The sequence below is a fragment of the Perognathus longimembris genome, chromosome 18 (assembly GCF_023159225.1).
Source record: "Perognathus longimembris pacificus isolate PPM17 chromosome 18, ASM2315922v1, whole genome shotgun sequence".
Taxonomy (NCBI): Eukaryota; Metazoa; Chordata; class Mammalia; order Rodentia; family Heteromyidae; genus Perognathus; species Perognathus longimembris.
In genome coordinates this window covers 30,894,710-30,913,372 of record NC_063178.1, presented here as the reverse complement: position 1 = coordinate 30,913,372, position 18,663 = coordinate 30,894,710, and positions in this window count along the sequence as shown.

The window sequence follows — 18,663 nt, the reverse complement described above, 5'->3', positions numbered from 1 at the left end:
AAAAAAGAAAAGAAAAGAAAAAAAAAGAATTTAGTAGCATTAATATTAGAAGAAAGGCAAATCCATCAACACCAATATCACCTCACCACAGTTTGAATGATAATTAGCAAAAGGACAACCTCCCACCCCAAAGAGTTGGTAAAGAAGTGAAGAAAACAGAACTATTATTCCTATATTTCCTTGGAAACTGAACTAGTACTTTAAAGAGACTTCATACCTAAATGTTTATTATAACACTGTTCAAAGAAGGAAATTATAGGATCTAGTGAATTGTCTGTCCATACATTAAGGAAGTGTGATGTGCATGTGTATATACATGTGTATATGTAAGATGGGTGAATGGACTAAAATATGATACATATATGTGTGAATGTGCATATATGTAGTCATGTATACATTTGTGTGTACAGATACGAATGTGTACAATGGAACACTTTTATATTCAGCCCTAAGGAAGGACATCCTGTCACTTACCAAATGATGGTGTGACTGAAATGACTGGTTAACTGAACTAATTCAGCCACACAAGGACAAAAGCTATGTGTCCTCTGCCATGGAGTGAAAGGTAGAGCGCTGTGGCTTAGAATCTCGAGGGTTTGGGAGGAGAGAAAATGGGTGGTTGTTGGTTTTTGGATCTGAACTCAGGCCCTGGGTGTTGTCCCTGAGCCTCTGTGTGCTCAAGGCTAGCAATCTACCACTTGAGCCACAGGGCCACTTCTGATTTGTGAGTGGTTAATTAAAGATAATATTCTCATGGGGACCTCTCTGTCCCCCAAAGGATTTGTTTCTATTTCTATGACTTGCAATTAGGTGCAGTCATTCATATTTTACTTAATGTCTTGTAATCCTGGAGAGCTGAGGATCACAATTCAAAGTAAGCCCAGGTAGGAAAGCTGATGTGACTTTTATCTCCAATTAACCATGAAAAGGTAAAAGTGAAGATGTTGTTCAAGTGTTAGAGTACTAGCCTTTAACAAAAAGAGCTCAGAGATTGCACTTAGATCCTGAGTTCAAGTGCCAGGATTGGCATATACAAAAAGTATATTCCCACCACTCATAGGCAACCATTTTTTTTGCCAGTCTTGGCATAGTGCTCAGAGCCAGGGCACTGTCCCTGGCTTCTTTTTGCTCAAGGCTAGCACTCTACCACTTGAGCCACAGGGGCACTTCCAGCTTTTTCCATTTATGTGGTGCTGAGGAATAGAACCCAGAGCTTCATGTATGCAAGGCAAGCACTCTTATCACTAGGCCATATTCCCAGCATGAGACAATTTTTAATGCATCAGTGTCTGTTTTCTGTGGTTTCCTAGTTGGTGTCTGCTTTCCACATAAGCATTTATGTAATTTTCAAACAATATTTAAATGTTCCTAGCTTGTGTAAATGAGTATTCATGATTGTCTCATAAGTGATTTTTTTAGACACTGGCAGCTGAAAAGTCAGGACAATCCTGGCTGTCTCCAGAAAGCTGCACCTACTGGCCACACTGCCAAATTGTCTGAGCAGGAAGATCTCCTCTGGAACAGTTACAGAATATGACAGAAGGTGTTCAAGATGTTCATCCTCCTGAATTGGCGGAAATAGGTCTCTCCACCTACAATGTGCTGCTGAGAAGCTGAATAGCTAGGAGAAAAAGCCTAAGTAGATAGTCTGGGGAAAGAGACAGATAAAAACATTATATTCAGCTGCAAGGACTTTCCACTCTCCGTGTGTAGTTGGACTTTAGACTGAGCTTTCAAGCAGTAATGAAGTATGATGATCTTACTCAAAGAAACAGTCAGAAACCCTGGTTAACTGTATGTGCTGAATGAGATGAGGATATTTTAGACTATGCAGACTTCCAGGTTCAGCCTCAAACTCTCTCATGTCTGAAAGAAATAGCCATTCATTTATAAAATCAACAAACAGCATAAATTCAATGTCCCTGATCCACCTGTCAGCCTCTAGGGACAGGTTCTGGTACTGACTACAGGTGTCTAGAGAACATCGTGCTTCCATCCACCAACAGGTGGAGGAGGCAGTGTTGCTGGCAGTGTTCCTGTGCTTGGGGCTGCATCCAGAGTTGCTGTGTACCTTCCATTCAACGTTTTGCTCTCCCTGAAATTCATCCTTGTCAGGGAAAAAGGGCCTCTCCCTGTGCTATGTTTGTGCCACCCTGGATTGCGAAAGGGCTAAGGGTGCAATTGCACTGAAGAGGGAAGTTTTCTCCCTCCAAGACAGTCAGGGATTGAGGCCTCTGCTCCTTGTTCCTCCTGCCACTCACTCCTATTCAGGATGTTCCCTAATGTGAGATTTAAGAGATCAGTTGTCCAAGTATCCTTATGTTTTCTAATTTGCATCCCTTCTTTACAGTCCATTATGAATTTCAAAAAAAGTAAACAATGTACCTATTTTCTTGCCTCCTCCTACCCCAGTGTAGTACACCTTTTCCCCAGATCCTAAGAAGTACTTCTATGGGCATCTTCATTCAACGTGGTGACCACTTTTCATTAACTTATCACAAAAACAAACCAAGAAGCCATCAATGAGGTCCACAAGAATATTTCCATTCTGATTCTGCAGAGGTCTGCCTTGAAAGCACAATTCAACATTTTCTCTTTTCTGTAAGGTCAAAAAGAAGGATCTGAAAAGAGAACGGTGAGTCAGAGACTAGACTCAGTATACGCCAACCCAGAAACAGTGGAAACAGTCCATTCTTGGCCCGAAGTAGGGCTGTCAAACCTTCTGATTAAGCTTTTGTTTGAGTTTCCTCTTCCGTCCTCACAATGGGATATAGAATGTAAGCCTGTAGGGCTATGTTAAAACAGTAGATTGGTAATTAAGACGTACAGTTGAGGACCACAGTTTGATGGCTCCTTATGACACCAGACATGTGAATTAAGCTTTAGCTTTCTGGTAGAAAAGTAGATTTGTAACATCCAACAAGTTTTGAAAAATTGATATGAAACAATTCACTTACAAGGTGTATGGAAGAGGTTAGAATGAATTCAAGTAAAATACCATGTGAACATAAAAATATATTTTTTATTGTCTACTGCATCTTTAGTTTACAGGACAGATTTTGCAAAAAACTACATGGTGAAGTTTATGAGTGAATGGATGACAATTTTGCTCGGGTAGTGACAATAGTACTTTAAGTACTCGTTAGTCCTATAATTATCTTTTAAGTGTGTGTTTATCAGATATGGTGGCATGTGCTAAGGATCAACAAAGCTCTACTTTTGAGCATTACTTAAATGAGAGGAAATGAGAAGTACTGAAGCTCAGAGGCTGAGAAGTGATGAGTTCTCATGCTTGCGCAATATTTTTTGTGCAATATTTTTATCAGTGACATGGACAATCAGTAAACTTGAAAAATACAGACATATGGGGACTTATTGTAAGACTGAGATTTAATATGCAATGTAGTTGGAAGGGAATGGAAAGATATATAATATTCAGAATCTAAAGAGAGCTATATAATTTACTTTTAAAGGACAAAGTAGGTATTCAGAAAAGAATTACTAAAGCTGAAGAGGATGAGATTTTTTTTTTTTTTGCCAGTCCCTGGGCTTGAACTCAGGCCCTAGCTTCTGGCCAGTCCTGGGCCTTGGACTCAGGGCCTGAGCACTGTCCCTGGCTTCTTCCCGCTCTAGCACTCTACCACTTGAGCCACAGCGCCGCTTCTGGCCGTTTTTTGTATATGTGGTGCTGGGGAATCGAACCTAGGGCCTCTTGTATCCGAGGCAGGCACTCTTGCCACTAGGCTATATCCCCAGCCCCCTAGCTTCTTTTTGTTCAAGGCTAACACTCCACCACGTGAGCCACAGTGCCACTTCCAGCTTTTCCTGTTTATATGGTTCTGAGGACTCAAACCTTGGGCTTCATGCATGCAAGGCAAGTACCCTACTGCCAGCCGGCCATGGCTCCTCCTCCAGTCCCCTTTGGATCCCCAGCAGTCTAGGCGAGCGCTCCTTCAGGCCGCTGCCCTCAGGGTGGGGTGTCACCAGGACCAGGTTACTTTCCAGACGCGGCCTCCGAAGGAGGAAAGGGGCGCCTTCCTGCTGGGGACCCCTGCGGCGCGATCCTACCCTCCCGGTTCAGGGGTGGGGGTGGGGCTGAGAGAAACGCCCGCCGCCAGCGGCTCCCCTACCCGGCACTAGGCAAGCGGGGGACGCCTGACCCGCGCCCTTCCGTGCCCCTTAAAGTCAGGGCGCTGGGCCGCTGGGGAGCCAGCGTCCAGGAACCGCGCTCCTCCTCCGCGTCCCGCTGCTCCGGCCGACCTCTAGCCGGGGGCCTTGCAGACTTTTCTGGGTCGCCCAGGCCACCGTCTCCCCACCCATCCCCTCGAGCAACCACATCCAGGACGTGAACCGCACGCCGCGCGGGCTGCTGGCTGGCCGAGGTTCGGGGAGCCTGGAGGGCTCACGGTTTCCAGCCACTCGAGAAGCCCGGCGCGGCGCCCAGCTCCTGGGGCTGGGGGCGGGAGGAGCCGCGGCCGCCTTCCCCCCGCGTTCCCCCCCCCCCACTCAGGGCGCAGCGCCGCTCCGCGTCCGCCGCCCATCCCTCCTCCTGCCCACCGCCCTGGGCAGCGCAGCGGTGGCGGTGGCCGGGGCAGGAGCTCGGCACGGGAGGCACGCGCACAGGACGGGGCCTCCGCGTTCCCCGCGCCGAGCGGCCGCCCCGGGACGGCGCCCCCGCCCTGCCCCCGCGCCGTCCTCACACTAGCTCCGCACACCACCCGCCCGCGTGTCCGCGGGCCAACGGCTCCCGGCGATCGGCCGGCCTCTACCCACGGGCGGGTGGCCCCTGCGGGGCGGGGAAACCGAACAGCGCCGGGCGGGGACAGCAGAGGGGCGGCTTCCCGGGCCCACGGCTCCCCGTAACCCGCCCCCCCCCCCCCACTGGACCCGGGGGTCAGACGTGCGCGCGGACCCAGCTAACCCCGAAGTTGAGCCCTCGGCCAAGGGCCGGGGCGCACGGGGGTGCGGGCACAGCGCGCGCGGGGCCGAGCACCCCGCAGGTGAACCGCAGCCTCGCTGAGGACGCGGGGAGACGTGAAAGAGGGCGAGGGAGAAGGCCCAGCCGCCGCCAGGGCGCGGGGTCTGGGAAGGGTCTTCTCGGACTGGCGACAGGAACCGAGGTGAGGACCGAGCCCCGCTCTCCCGTGCCCCTGGGCGGGCGGGGGGGGAACGCGGCGCGGAGCCCCGGCAGCGCGGGACCTGGAGAGCCCAGCAACGCGGGGTGCGCGGTCCTGCGGCGGCTCCAAGGAGACCCCGCCTCCCAGTTCCCCCGCTCCGCGCTCTCCATCCCTCTTCCAGCCTCCCCCGCCCCGCCGGCCGTGGCCGGCGCAGAGCGCGCGCTCTCCGGGAAGGGGAGGGGCGAGGCCTCGCGGGCGGTCGCTTGGCGGAGCCTGGACTCGGGGCTCGGCGCTGCAGCCTCGCCAGCACCGCGCCGCTCTGGGCACCCGCAGCCGGTCGCATCTTTTTCTCCTTTTCCTAAGTCGCCGCGGCCCGCCGGCACCTGCGGGCGGGAGGAGCAAGGGAGGCGGAGGCGGAGGCGGAAGCGGAGGAAGCGGGCGGAGGAGGAGCCGTCCTCGCACCTGCCCGCCGCCCCGCTCCGCCCGCGCCTCGGCCGGCTGCCGGCGCTTTCGGGGCGGCCCCTCGGCGTCCCCGCGCCCGCGGAGCTGCCGCCTCGCTCCCCCACCGGGCGTGCGCACCCCGCTTTCGGAGCCGGCAGGGAAGATGGGTCGGGGCGCCCGGGTCCCAGGCGGTGAGGCGCCGCCGTCTTAGAGCGGAGCCTGGAACTTTCGGAGTACGAGGTGAGCCGGGGGCCGCCCGCGGGGATGGGAGGCCGGGCCGGGCCCCGCGCGAACCCTGCTCGCCGCGCCGGCAGAGTTGGGAAGTGCGGCCTCGGGGGCTCGGCGGGGCCGACGTCGCGGGTCCGCGGGCTCGAGGGCGGCGTGGGCTCCGTGTGGGCTCCGCGGGGGCCGTGGCGGGGGCGCGGCTGTGTCCGCCGCCCGCGGGGACCCCGGGCCGCCGAGACGGAGGGGCGCAGCCCTGGCGCGCGCTCCCCGGACGGGGTCGGCCGCCCGCCGGGGGAGCCCGGGGCGCCGCGGGGCGCTCCGACCCGGCGTGGCCGCCCTGGGTTCGAGGCCTGGGATCGCTCGGGTGGGGAGGTGGGGGGTCGATTTTCCTCTCCCGGAGAAGCCAGGCGCCGTCGCGGGAAGGAGCGTCGCGGGCCGCGGACGGAGCTGGCCCGGGCGCCGGGGTGGGAGCAGCCCCCGCGTCGGCCTCCCTCCGGCCCCGGAGCCCCTTTCGCGCGCGGGCCGGGCGCCCCGCGGAGACCCCGCCGTTCGCCGGCTCCGCGTCCCGGGAACGCGGCTGGACCCGCCGCGCACGCCGGCGCCGGGCCCCGCGGACGGAGGAAGCAATTCTCCGAATGCCCCGCACTTGCCTGGTCCCCAGCCCGAATATGCGCGTGGACTTGATTTCCTCCGGGCGACAACGGCATCGCCCACCGAGCTGTGTGCGTGTGCATGGTGTGTGTGTCCATGGTGTGTGCGCGCGCGTGTGCATGGTGTGTGCGCATGGTGTGTGTATTGTGCGTGCGTGGTGTGTGTATTGTGCGTGCGTGGTGTGTGTGTGGTGTGTACATGGTGAGTGTGCATGGTGTGTGTGTGCCTGCCCGCGCATGTGCAGCCTAGGACGCGGTTCCTGCAGACCTCCTCGCTCTAGTGCTCCATGAGCAACGTGGAGGTACATTTTTAAACTGCCACTCTGCGGAGGTCGAGGGCTGATTTCGGTCATGGGAAGAAGCCGAACTCGAGTTACTCGAGTTTGAGTGTGGGGAACGCAGTGGGCGCCCCTTCCCTGGCCGCCGTCCTTCAGTGGGGGTGCCAGCTTGTTATGCAATGGGAAGGGAGAGGGCTCCTCTCCATCTCCATCTTCGGTTCTGGAGAAAAGGGGGGAGGACTTGGAAACGTCGACTCTCCATCCGTGTGTCTTTCTGTCTGTTTCTCCAAAGCAGTGGAACACACCACAGCTTAGAGACTTCTAAAATTAACTTGGTACCCACTTTATCAGCTCAAAGGTGAGAGAGAGAGCGAGAGCAAGCAGTGCCATTTACTCTAAGAAATAACATCTAAAAGGTTAAAACTAAAAAAAAATTCCAGTCATCTATATTTATATCATATATATGGTCACAGCTTCCAAGAGGAAATATAGTCCAATACTTTTCTTTTTTAATGCAATACCAGATAAATTAACAAAGGAAGGAAACCAGGGCTGGCAGCCCCTGTGTAAGGGAGCAATTCACAGATTGAAATCTACTAGGAATGAGCCTGCTGGTGCATTTCATCCACCTTGCATGGACCCCAAGATACAGCAGATAATTCCAGAGGCAAACCCGTGAATTAAACCAACAGCAACAGGAAACTTCAAAGCCTGCAGGGCTGGGGTTTCTCTGGTGTGGCCTGGGTCTGGCCAGGCCTCGGGGCTGCCTGCCTGGGACTCTGCCACCCGGGGTCTCTGCTCCTGCCCCCGCCCCCCCCCCCCCCCCCGCCCCGTGGTTTTGGCAAGGAGCCCACACAGTTGCCAAGGAATTTCTCCTTGCCAAGCCTCTCTCCAAGCGAGGGGGAGGGCGCTGGGGAGCTTTTGCTGTGGAAGTGATTCCTGGCGCTTTCCACACGGGAAGAGGGCTGTAAGTCCTTGCCTTGATGCCCCACATTCAAGAGGATGAGAAATGATGGTCTGCCAGTTATTCCCAGATGATCAGATTAGAGGCTGAGGGGGGATGCATGCTGCAGGCTGGAGACCAGGGAAAGAAGGGGTCCTGTGTCTTGATGGGAAAGAGAGAGAGAGAGAGAGAGAGAGAGAGAGAGAGAGAGAGAGAGAGACTCAGCAATCAGCGCTTGGGTCATGATAATTTTGCAAATCCTGTCTGTCCCCCCGACCCTGGCTCCGTGTTCTGCGGTGATAAAGGGAATGAGAGAGGGCATTCCTATTAATAATCAATTAAATGTTATTTTTAAACGAGAATGTGGCTATCGTCCATGGCCACGTGAGGGTGCTGTTCACACAGCCACTGCGGGTCCCTGGCCTCACTGCAGAAAATTCACCTGTCCTTCTTTTAAGGTTTTTCTCTTCTTTTCCTGTTTTTCTTTTAAAAAAATCTGATGTCTTGAAAACAACTGGCTGTAATAGTGCAAGGATTTCATTTTTTCAGTGTGTTTTGCTTTTATCACCCTTTTTCCAGGCCAGATGTCATAGGATGAAGGCTGTCAGTGAGCTGCTGATTTATATATTTTCCATTTGTCTCCTGGTTATGTTTCAATTTAACGCTGCCCAAGACTTCTGGTGTTCAACTCTGGTGAAAGGAGTCATTTATGGACCTATTCTGTAAGCGAGATGTTCCCCCAAAACTTTACCAACTGCACTTGGACTCAGGAAAATCCAGATCCAACCAAATACAGTATTTACCTGAAATTTTCCAAGAAGGACTTGAGCTGCTCCAACTTCTCCCTGCTGGCTTACAGTTCGATCATTTCTCCCATGAGAAGATAAAGGATCTGCTCAGAAAGAACCATTCTATCATGCAGCTCTGTGATTCCAAGAATGCATTTGTACAATACAATAAAAGTTTTATCCAGATTTGCCAGGTCTTCCCAACCGATTTCCCAGGATTACAGAAAAAAGAGGAGGAGGCTCAGCGTTCCTGGTGTTGAACAAGGTGAGCCCCAGCCAGTTTGGGTGCCAGGTCCTGTGCCTCTGTCTGGAGAGCTGCCTGTGGTGGGAGAACAGCCGGGCGGAGTCCTGCAGAGCCATGTACACCAAGTGCTCCTGCCCCCAGCACCTGGGGGAGCTGGGGGGCGAAGACCAGGCCTGGGTGCTGCTGCTGAGCAATGTGGTGCTGCCCCTGAACAAGCAGACAGAGGCCTGCCTCACACAGGAGCTCCAGACTACCCAGATGTGCAACCTGATCTGCAATGCCCTCAGGCCTCCCAAGGAAGGTGAGTCCTGGGGGTGTGACCTGGCCAGCTGCCAGGGGGCATGCTCCTCATGATTCCCAAGGACAGCTAGGCTCTAGACCAGGCCCTGGACACAGCGGGGGTCATTGGGGTGGGGGTAGAATGCAAGCAGATATGAAGCCCACTTGTCCTGGAGGAGGGGCACCGAGCCAGGAGAAGGTGGGGTGGAGGCTGGTACCTTTACTCAGAGCCCAAATCCCCAAGGAGGCTGCACTGGGGTCCCTCCTGGTGGAGGGGCTTTCAGACTTCTTACTTCTCAAACAAACTCAGCATTAGGTCCCCTTCCCTCCCTCCCTCCCTCCCTCCCTCCCTCCATTCCTTCCTCCTCCCTCCCTCCCTCTCTTCCTCCCTCTGCCATCTATCTCTCATACCCTCCCCTCGACTTTGGACCTTACAATAGCAAGCCAGAGACCAGACAACCCCACACCGGCAGAACTCCTTTTCAGTGGGCAGTAAATTCTGGGTGCTCTTTCTGTGGTTCCAGAGGGACAGGCCCTCAGCTCTGAGCTCTGCGGACTGTGAAGCCACCCTGGGCCTGGGAGTAGGCAGGGGAGTTGGTGCAAAAGTCAAATCTTGATCTTTCTCCACCTGAGCTGCCTCTTGTGATTATTTGGTTATTTTGGGGGCTGGGGAGGTTGTCTCTACTGTCTTCTTTGTTTCCTATTCACATGCATGGGAAAGGGAAGGGAAGGAATATCCCAGAGGTGAGCTAGGGAGGAAAGTACCCCAAAACCAGTGCCATGGAGGTGCAGGGTAAACATGAAAGTGCCAATGTGATTTGCAGTTTTCTAGCAACCTGCAGCAGGGAGCCTAGAGGAGATAGAGGAGATCTGAGATTGTGGGTTGTGTCTCATCCTGCAAGCACGCAGCAGCACAGGCCTGTTTGGAGGAAATGCCTTTCCAGGCAGAGGTCAGGGACTCCCTCCATCCCTCTGAGGACAGAGCTCCTGCACATTCTTGCTTGGGCCCTGGCCCTGCTGGCCAAGTGTGTTGATTGCTTATGCAGGAAATGTTTTCTGCTGGCCACAAAGAGCCCAGTCTGTGGGCCAGGACAGCCAAGCTCCAGCCCCCCCCCCCCCCCCACACACACAAGTGGGCTTTGTGGCCCATGTCAGGTTGCCCCTTGTTGGAGCCTTTTCATTTAGAGTAGCCAAGGGTTTGGAAGGGGGAGGGGGGAGGGAAGCCAGCAGCCAGAGCTGTTTCCCTCTGGTTGTAACTGGGGGGGGGGGGGGAAGATGGGAATTCGAAGGGGGGGGGGAGGGCAGAAAGGGAGAGGACCTGGTAGGAAATAAATGCAGTGCTAAGATCAAGCTTCAAATGGCAGTGTGTGTGTGTGTATGTGTGAGAGTGAGTGTGAACACCTTCAAACATTTCTACAGGTTCCTGTTAGCCAGCAGCTGAGACTAAAGACCAGCAAAGTGTCTTTAACTTACAGGAGTTCCTTTCTCCAGTGAAAGTCCCAGGGCTGTGCTTTGTGGCTGCGGGGAGGGTATTTAAAACTAATTAGTGCCCCCCACCGGAATCTGCAGCTATGGAGGCACAGAGGGTGCTGGAGACCACTCGGGGGCAGCCCACAAAGCCCGGCTCCCTCACTCGGAAGCCCATGGCTTCCCTCTGTGGTCTTAATCCTGGCATCAAATGGGCTCCAGTCTCAGCGTCCATCCAGAAGTGGGCCAAGGCCAGGGGGTATGGGCAGCAGGCTGGACTGGTTGTCACCGGGCGGGGGGGGGGGGGTGGTGGTGATGGGGGACCGAGCTGGGAATTAAGGAAGCTTGCCCATCAGGAGTGACCTCTATGCATTGGGTGTGTACATTGCGTCAGGATAGGAACCAAGGGCCCGTGTAGACACTTGCATGAGGGTGCTGGCATCATCGTCTGCATGGAGCTGGAGCTGGACATGAAGTTCACGTAAGAGGGAGACATCAGGGGCCCGGCCAGCCAGGGACCGACCGTGCGGCCTCCCCCCTGTATGCTCGGAATTTCAGACTGTTGGTTTAGGCACAGCAAGCCCCAAAGATGGGGCGCCCTACCTAGGTCCTGTTGACACAGTAATCCTTTCCCTGCAATGCTGAGACAGTCGGCCTTCCTCACCTCATCCCAGCAGAAGCTTGTCGGGGAGGAGGCAGTGCCTAGAGGCCATGTGAACATCGTGACAGTGGAGCTGCTCAAATTAATTTATGCAGAGTACATTAGATCTTCAATATTTGACATCACTGATAGAAGCAATAATACAAAAGGTTCTCTGATAGCCCTTCAAGTCTCATGATGTTGTGGAATTGGGCAGCTTAGACATTACTTTTTACTCCAGGTATCTTCATTTTATATGAAAACTCGGAGCGCTGGCTCTTGAAATGAGGTGGTATATTACGTGATGACTCAAATTTCCTGTGCAAACATATTCACACTATCGTCCAAGTCACCGAGGAGATAAATGCAAGGTTTATCTGCACAGTGTTCAAGTTCCCTGGCTAAGAAGGAAGGCTGGCCTGGTGTAGGAAGCTTGTTCTCCTGACTTTGTCACAGGAGTCACAGGGTGGTGCTGGAGAGCTGCGGGTGGGGGAGGGGGGGAAGCTTCTGGGGCCCCGCCCACAACCTCTGCAGCTGTGGGGTGTTATGCCTGGCCACTGGAATTACAGAGATCTGAGGATGCTAGTTCAAAACCAGCCCAGACAGGAAGGTCCCTGTAACCAAAAAGCGGGGAATGAAGACGTGACTCAAGTGATAGACACCAGCCTTGAGTGAAAAGCTAAAGGAGAGCACAGCAGCAATAAGGCCCATGAAAATGGATATATATATATATATATATATATACATATAATAAAACATATAGGCATGATATCATTTTTGCTTGACTACTTCATTTAAAATGAGAAGGTAAAGCAGATGTTTAACTTAATAGAAAGCCTTGATGGGGTTCTTGTTTCTAATGGCTCCCCTTATATGAAAGGGAGTTTGGAGGCCTGAGGACTACCTTTGCCTTGGGCCCTCCACCCCCACCCCTGGGGAAGTCCTGCTGTGTGCCAGGGTAAGCCTCAGCCAAATGTGGGTGTGTTTCCATCTCAGGGACCTGTCAGGGCTCCTGAGGAATTGTCCTTGTTTATTTCTAATTGGTCCTATTTGATCTCCCTCTCTCCATCCTCTTCCTTTGTGGACAACTGCCCCATCCACACTCTATGAGAACACAGGGCATGCACTCACTCCGCGCATCCTGACCTCTTATCCTCTTTCAGTGATTCCACAATGCTTTGCACACACACACAGCATACCTCAGCTTGAGCTGTGAAATTCCATCACACTTCTGCCCTCCCTCCGCCCCCCTCGCCCCCCAGACCTGGAAATCTTCAAGCAGAAAGGCAGGGAAATCAGAGGCCCCTCACAGGCACCTGTGGCTCAGTCCCCTCTTTAGGGGGGCCCTGGGCCCCATTGAGGTCCTGCCCACCTCCCTTCAGGGAGGAGTGATTCCAGAGCACCAGGAAGTTGTTAAATAACGTTTTTGTAATTCATTTCTTTATTGTGAAGATGATGTACCGAGGGGTGACAGTTTCATACATAAGGGACTTCTGTACTTTCTCATCCAACTTGTTACCTTCTCCCTCACTTTTCCCCCACCTCCTCCTCCCCATTTCCCTCCCACCATGAGTTGTACCATTGGCTTACAGCATACAGTTTTGTAAGTATTGCTGTTGCATTGTTTATCTTTTTGTCCTTTGTCTCTCGATTTTGATATTCCCCTTCCCTTCCCTAGTTCCAATACATGTCTATACAATATCCAGGGTACCAAATCAGTCACGGTGACATCAGGGGTAAAACTGTGGGAAAGAGATACAAAAGAAAAAGGGCATAATTTCACACCATATGCTGAAAATAACAGCAATGATAAACCACTTGTTTCCATAACTTGGAGTTCATTTCGCTTAGCATCATCTTATGTGTTCATATGGACATAGCTATTGAGCTATCATGATCTTCTGCTAGGATCATCTTGGACATGTACTGATAATTCCCAGTGAGGGAAACCATACAGTCTATGCTTCTGTGGGTCTGTCTCACTTCACTTAGTATGATGAAACAACATACAAACAAACCAAAGAGTGAAACTATTGAGAAGCAGTCTTTATTCCCTATGTATTTATTTGACAATATTAATGATAAGTATGGCTTGCTGACCATGGCAACATGGGAGAAGCCTGCTAAGGAATCTCCCCAGCTCCTCCCTGTCCGAGTTCCTGCTGTGTCCCTCTGTTTTCTAGTTTTGCAAAATAGTATAATTTCCTAAACCATCCGATATACAAGTGGAAGACACATAAATATGTGCAATCTCTTGGGAAGAAAAGAGTACTCTGAAGACAGTTTTAGGGCTTCTGTTTGTAACTCTTCATGAGGAACTCTAAATATGCTGACAGTAGGCGACTACTAAAATTATAGGCCAGGACAAACCTAATGCCATGATTGTCCTTGTGCCAGATAACTTAGGAAGTACTTCTCACATATATCCAGATCTATCTATCTATATACGTATACACACATATATACCTATAATCTACATATATATATATGTATTACACACAGATATGTATGTATACATGTTTACGCAGAAAAACCTCATTGTGTGGCAATGTTGGTGAATGACTAGCATTGAGAAACACGGAGTCTGATGTGTACTTGGCGTACAGGGGTACCAACATGAGCCTCAGCAAGATTCTATCTACAAGTGTTTATCTACAGCTGATGTAAATATGCCAATGATTAGATTTCTTTAAAAATTAAGATACTTCATTTGCAATCCAGCTGCAGATATCTTTTTATTTATCCTTTATTTCCTAATAAAACAATTATATTTCTGGGTGCCAGTGCTTCATGCCTGTAATGCTAGCTACTCAGGAGCCTGAGATCTGCGGATTGCGGTTCACGGCCAGCGTAGGCAGGAAAGCTCGTGAGACTCTTACTTCTAATTTATCACCAGGAAACCGGAAGTGGCACTGTTGCTCAAGTGGTAGAGTGCTAGCCTTGAGCTGAAGAGTTCAGGGACAGCTCCCAGGCCCAGAGTTCAAGCCCCACAACAAACACATACACATGCACACACCCATTCTGTTGTGAAACTGAATTATCAAGATAGCGTCTTCCATTGGGTATGTTTTTCTTCTGAATTACTCTGGCGTATTTTACCTACAAAAGCCAAGTGGTTCTTGAATCAAACTAGAGTTTGTTACCACAAAATAAAATAAAAAGCGTTATTTGTTTTATGTAACAGGTGCTGAGTCTTCAGGTAATGGAAAGTAAGGGCAGCATTTCTGTTGGGGATTATTATGGCCTTGGGAAGGCTGCCCTTCCGCCAGCTTTGGGACAATGGAAGTCCCTCCCACCTTCTGGCCTACACCCCTTGGGAGGTGAACACGTGCGTGCTACCATGATGGGGTTGTCCCGCCCACAAAGGGAAGTTTCGTGATGTCACTTGATGAACGTGATCCCTAGCCTATGACTGGCCCTTTGGCCAGCCCCCTTTCTTTCCCGCCATTACTTCTATATAAGTGCCTTTCCATATTCAAGTCCCACCACCGCAGCGTGTCCCTGATGCCTTCCTTTTCGCCTCCGCCCTTGGTAACATGTGAGGGGACTGGGGGGAGGGGAGGCTTCAGCAACCTTTCCTCAACTTAGCGCTTGCCCATGTGAGCATGCCTTTGGCCTTCCGCTGGCGGAGGGCCAGGCTGAGTGCTCTTTCATAGAGTTTGTGGTTACCATTCTCCCCGTGGGGGGAGAAAGGGGTTGTCCAGACCCCAACAATTTCAACCTGTCATTCCACATGCTAATGCCTTTACCCTGTCCCGTTAACTTCTCAGGGCCGCCCTTTGGTGATTTGGAACCATGAACTGAGAGGCATTGTTTTCATCTGGAAATTGTGTGCCTTAGCCTCGGCCTTCAAGTGCGATGCAGGTGGCTGACCCCTTGTCACCACACCTTCCTGGGGACCGAACTGTGCCTCCAGAGGTCGAGAGGCACTGGCCCACATTCCTTCCCTCTGCCATCTCTTGTTAGGGCGTCATGCATTTTGCATGAAGGTGGCAGCAGGGTTGGAGGACTTTGCTCAGCTATCCATCAGGCCCTGAGCTGAGACCTGCTCTGCTGGCCTCATTACCAGCACCTCCCCTGCGGAGCTCACCAGCCGCGGGCAATCAGGGAACCTGAAGGTAGAGTAACAGCTCTGTGGACGAGGCCCTTAAGATGGTAATACTCCAAGCAAGAAATTTTAAGTGGAAAAAAAAGGGCTGTTAGTGCAGAAAGGTTAAACAAGTTGAAATGTGTTTCAGGACTTGCAGTCTTTTCTGTTTTTTTTCAAAAGAGCTGCCTCAAAGACTCTGCAACTTTTAGAGAGGTTATAACTCCAAACATGTTTCTGCTATGTGATTGCCAGAGACTATTAAACTCACCAGCACAAATAGGGCAACAATTAAATATAGATGCGAGTAGCTTCCAAATCACAAGAGTGGAGGAAATGAAGCAGCATTGCTTTTTGTCAAACAACACCCAGGTGAATATATTTGGAATTAGATGAAAACCTAGTTTTGAAAAGCTAGAGGGAGAGGAAGAGATAAGACTGGAAGTGACCGTTTCCACCCTGCATGGGGCGCTGTTGTCAGCCGGGCCAGCGAGTGGGGCTTTGCTCCTGAACTGCTTCCACGCCAGGTAGAAAGGCTGCAGTCCCTGGGCAGACCACACTGCGCAGACCCCATCTCCGAGGCCCAGAGGGGCCAGCAGGACACTAGCGGCTCGTGCCTGTAATGCTAGCACCTCAGGAGGCTGAGATCAGAGGATCGCGGTTCCAAGCCAGCCTGGGCAGGAGAGTCCTTCAGACTCCTGCTTCCAGTGAACCAGCAAAAAGCTGGAAATTGAGTTGTGGCTCAAGTAGTAGAACATCTACCGCAAGCATGAGGCTCTGAGTGAAAATCCCAGGATGCCGTGTGTGTGTGTGTGTGTATAAGAGAGTATGTGTGTATGTGAGAGAAATAGAGAAAAAGAAAGGGGGAAACAAGGAGAGAGTGGGAAAAGAGAAACAGTAAAGAAGAAAGATGGGGGGGGGAGAGAGAAAGTTTATTAAGCATTTCTTATGTCTCCTGTGGTCATGGACTTTTTTCCAGAAGCTTACACTTTTCTTTCTTCCTTCCTCCCCCCTTTCTTTCCATTGTGATAGTATATTATTTAGCTTCTCAATCATCATCTGGAAAGAGCACATTCTCCAGTAACATCGTTAAAACCAGCTTTCATAAAGCACATTTTTATTGAACATTTTCGATATATTCTGTAAAACTGGAAGTAGAATAGCAAGAAAGAGCAGAGTTCCCTGCATCTGAGGGCGCCTGTGGCGCTTCCGCTTTACCCAGCGTCCAGGGCTGTCTCTGAAACGCTCACGTCCGTCATAGCAAACATGGCTGTAAGTGGACAGGAAACTAACAACAGGACAATCAGAGGCAACTTTCATGACAGAACAAAACCCGTTTTTAAGGAGTCACTATACAATTGCAAATGTATCACCTATAGAGATTGCAATAGGATGAATAACAGTAAGCAAAAGTTTTCTCCTAATTGCTTCTGGAGCGGATGAAGCTATAAAGTAATGCAGGAATCCTAGAATGACCAACAGCAAAGGGAATATTGAAAAGTACTTACAGAATGACCACATACTCATTCCAAATGGGGCTTGTCAGAAAGTATATTCTTGCCTGCAATACTAAACTACTTTGTCTAATTTAATTTACAGATCTTCTTTCAAATAGTTAGCAACCTTCTAGATGAAGAAAACAAAGAAAAATGGGAAGATGCACAGCAGGTAAGGTTTGGGGTGTTTGAAAACTTAAAATAAACATGGTTAAATTCTATGCAAGAGATACGTAAAGAAATGAATGGTCTGCTACTCTCCATAGATAAAAGGATTGGAAAGTCACTTCAGATGCTGGGGGTTGGGAGCTCACACCTTTAATCTTAGCTCATCAGGAAAGTGAGATCTGAGGATCATAGTTTGAAGCCAGTTTATGAAAATTCAATCTCTAATCAACCAGCAAAAAGCTGAAAGTGAAGGAAGGTATGGCTCAAGTGGTAGAGCACCAGCTTTGAGCATAAAAACAAGGAAATAGTGCCAGGCCTGAATTCAGTACTGGCACAAAAATCATCTTAGATGATAAAATAATAACTTTAAAGAAGACAAATGAGCTGTTATAACATCACTCTCTGCTAGACAAATGGTATTTATGCACGTGGAAGCACTGAGCAGATTTAAGCGATTTGTAACATTAAAGAACATGTACATAATAACTATGTGCTTTAGTTACCCATTCCTTTCCTGTCTGTAGGCAATGGGAAAATTAGAAAATCTGATAGCATCCATCAAAACAAAAGTGTGTGTATTTATTGACAAAATCATTTGTATCTAATCCAGTGGCATGTAACATCTGGGTCATAGCCACAGAGGTGCCTTTTTATTCATAGACAAGAGTTGTAGAAATGACTTTTCATAAAAACGTGCATTCTGAGTGTGGATTGGTTTCTGTCTTCCCACCGCAGCAGAGGTTTTCGCTGGTGTAGCCGTGGTTTCCGTGGGCTGGGCCAGGCCCGTGGCCCGTGGTGTGGCACTGCTTGATGGTGGGTGGGAGTCGGGTTCCTGGATTCCAAGACAGGTGGGCTACAGATGAGAAAGGAAGGGTCACCAGCAATGCTTACAGAACTACAGTTGAAGCTGCATACCCGTGGCTCACGCCTGTGACCCTGGCTACTCAGGAGGCGGAGCCCCAGGATGGCTGCCTGGGAAGCCAAGTCCAGAAAACCCTTATCTCCCATTGCCCAGCACAATCCGGGAAGTGGAGGCATGGCTCAAATGGCAGAGCGCCAGCTCTGCGGGAAAAAACTAAGGGACAGAGTCTAGTCCCTGATTTCAAGCTCCAGTACTGGCGTGTGCACACATACACACACATACACACCAAGTTGTCATCATCAGGTCGAATCTGTGTTCTTCTGGCTGTGCAAGGGAAGCAAAATCGTGGCTTCATTTGAGTTCCTGCTCTGTGCTTTTCTGCTGGCTGAAGGCCGGCTGGGCCTGGGCTGTATGTGGAGGGGCTGGAGTGCACCCTGCGCCCTCACCACTGAGAGAGGAACCGTGGGGTCCCTCCAGAGCCCAGCCGGGCAGGCCGGAGACCACCCAGCACGCATGCATTTAGAAGAACTGTATGGCTTCCTGCTGCAAACAAGGCCGCACTCACCAGATGGGGCCTTCGGAGCAGAGACAGAATGGTGCTGGGACTCAAAGCCGTAATCCACCAGAGCTGTGATCTGGAATTAGCTCTATTCATGTTGCTACTCATTTAAAAATTACTATTTAAAAGATGTCTTGATTGTACCCACATAAAAGGGCTACCACGCTCATTGCACAAAAGGGGGACCTATTAAGCGCTTTTTCAAGGAAAGGTGAGGATACTTAAAATGTATCACAAGCAGCCAGGCGCTGGTGGCTACTCAGGAAGCTGAGATATAAGGATGGTGGTTCAAAGCCAGAGGGAGCAGGAAAGTGTGTGAGGCAGTCATCTCCAGGTAACTATATAAAACAGCTAGAAGCGGAGGTACGGCTTGAGTGGTAGAGCAGCCTTGTGCAGAAAAGCTCAGGAACAGTGTCCAG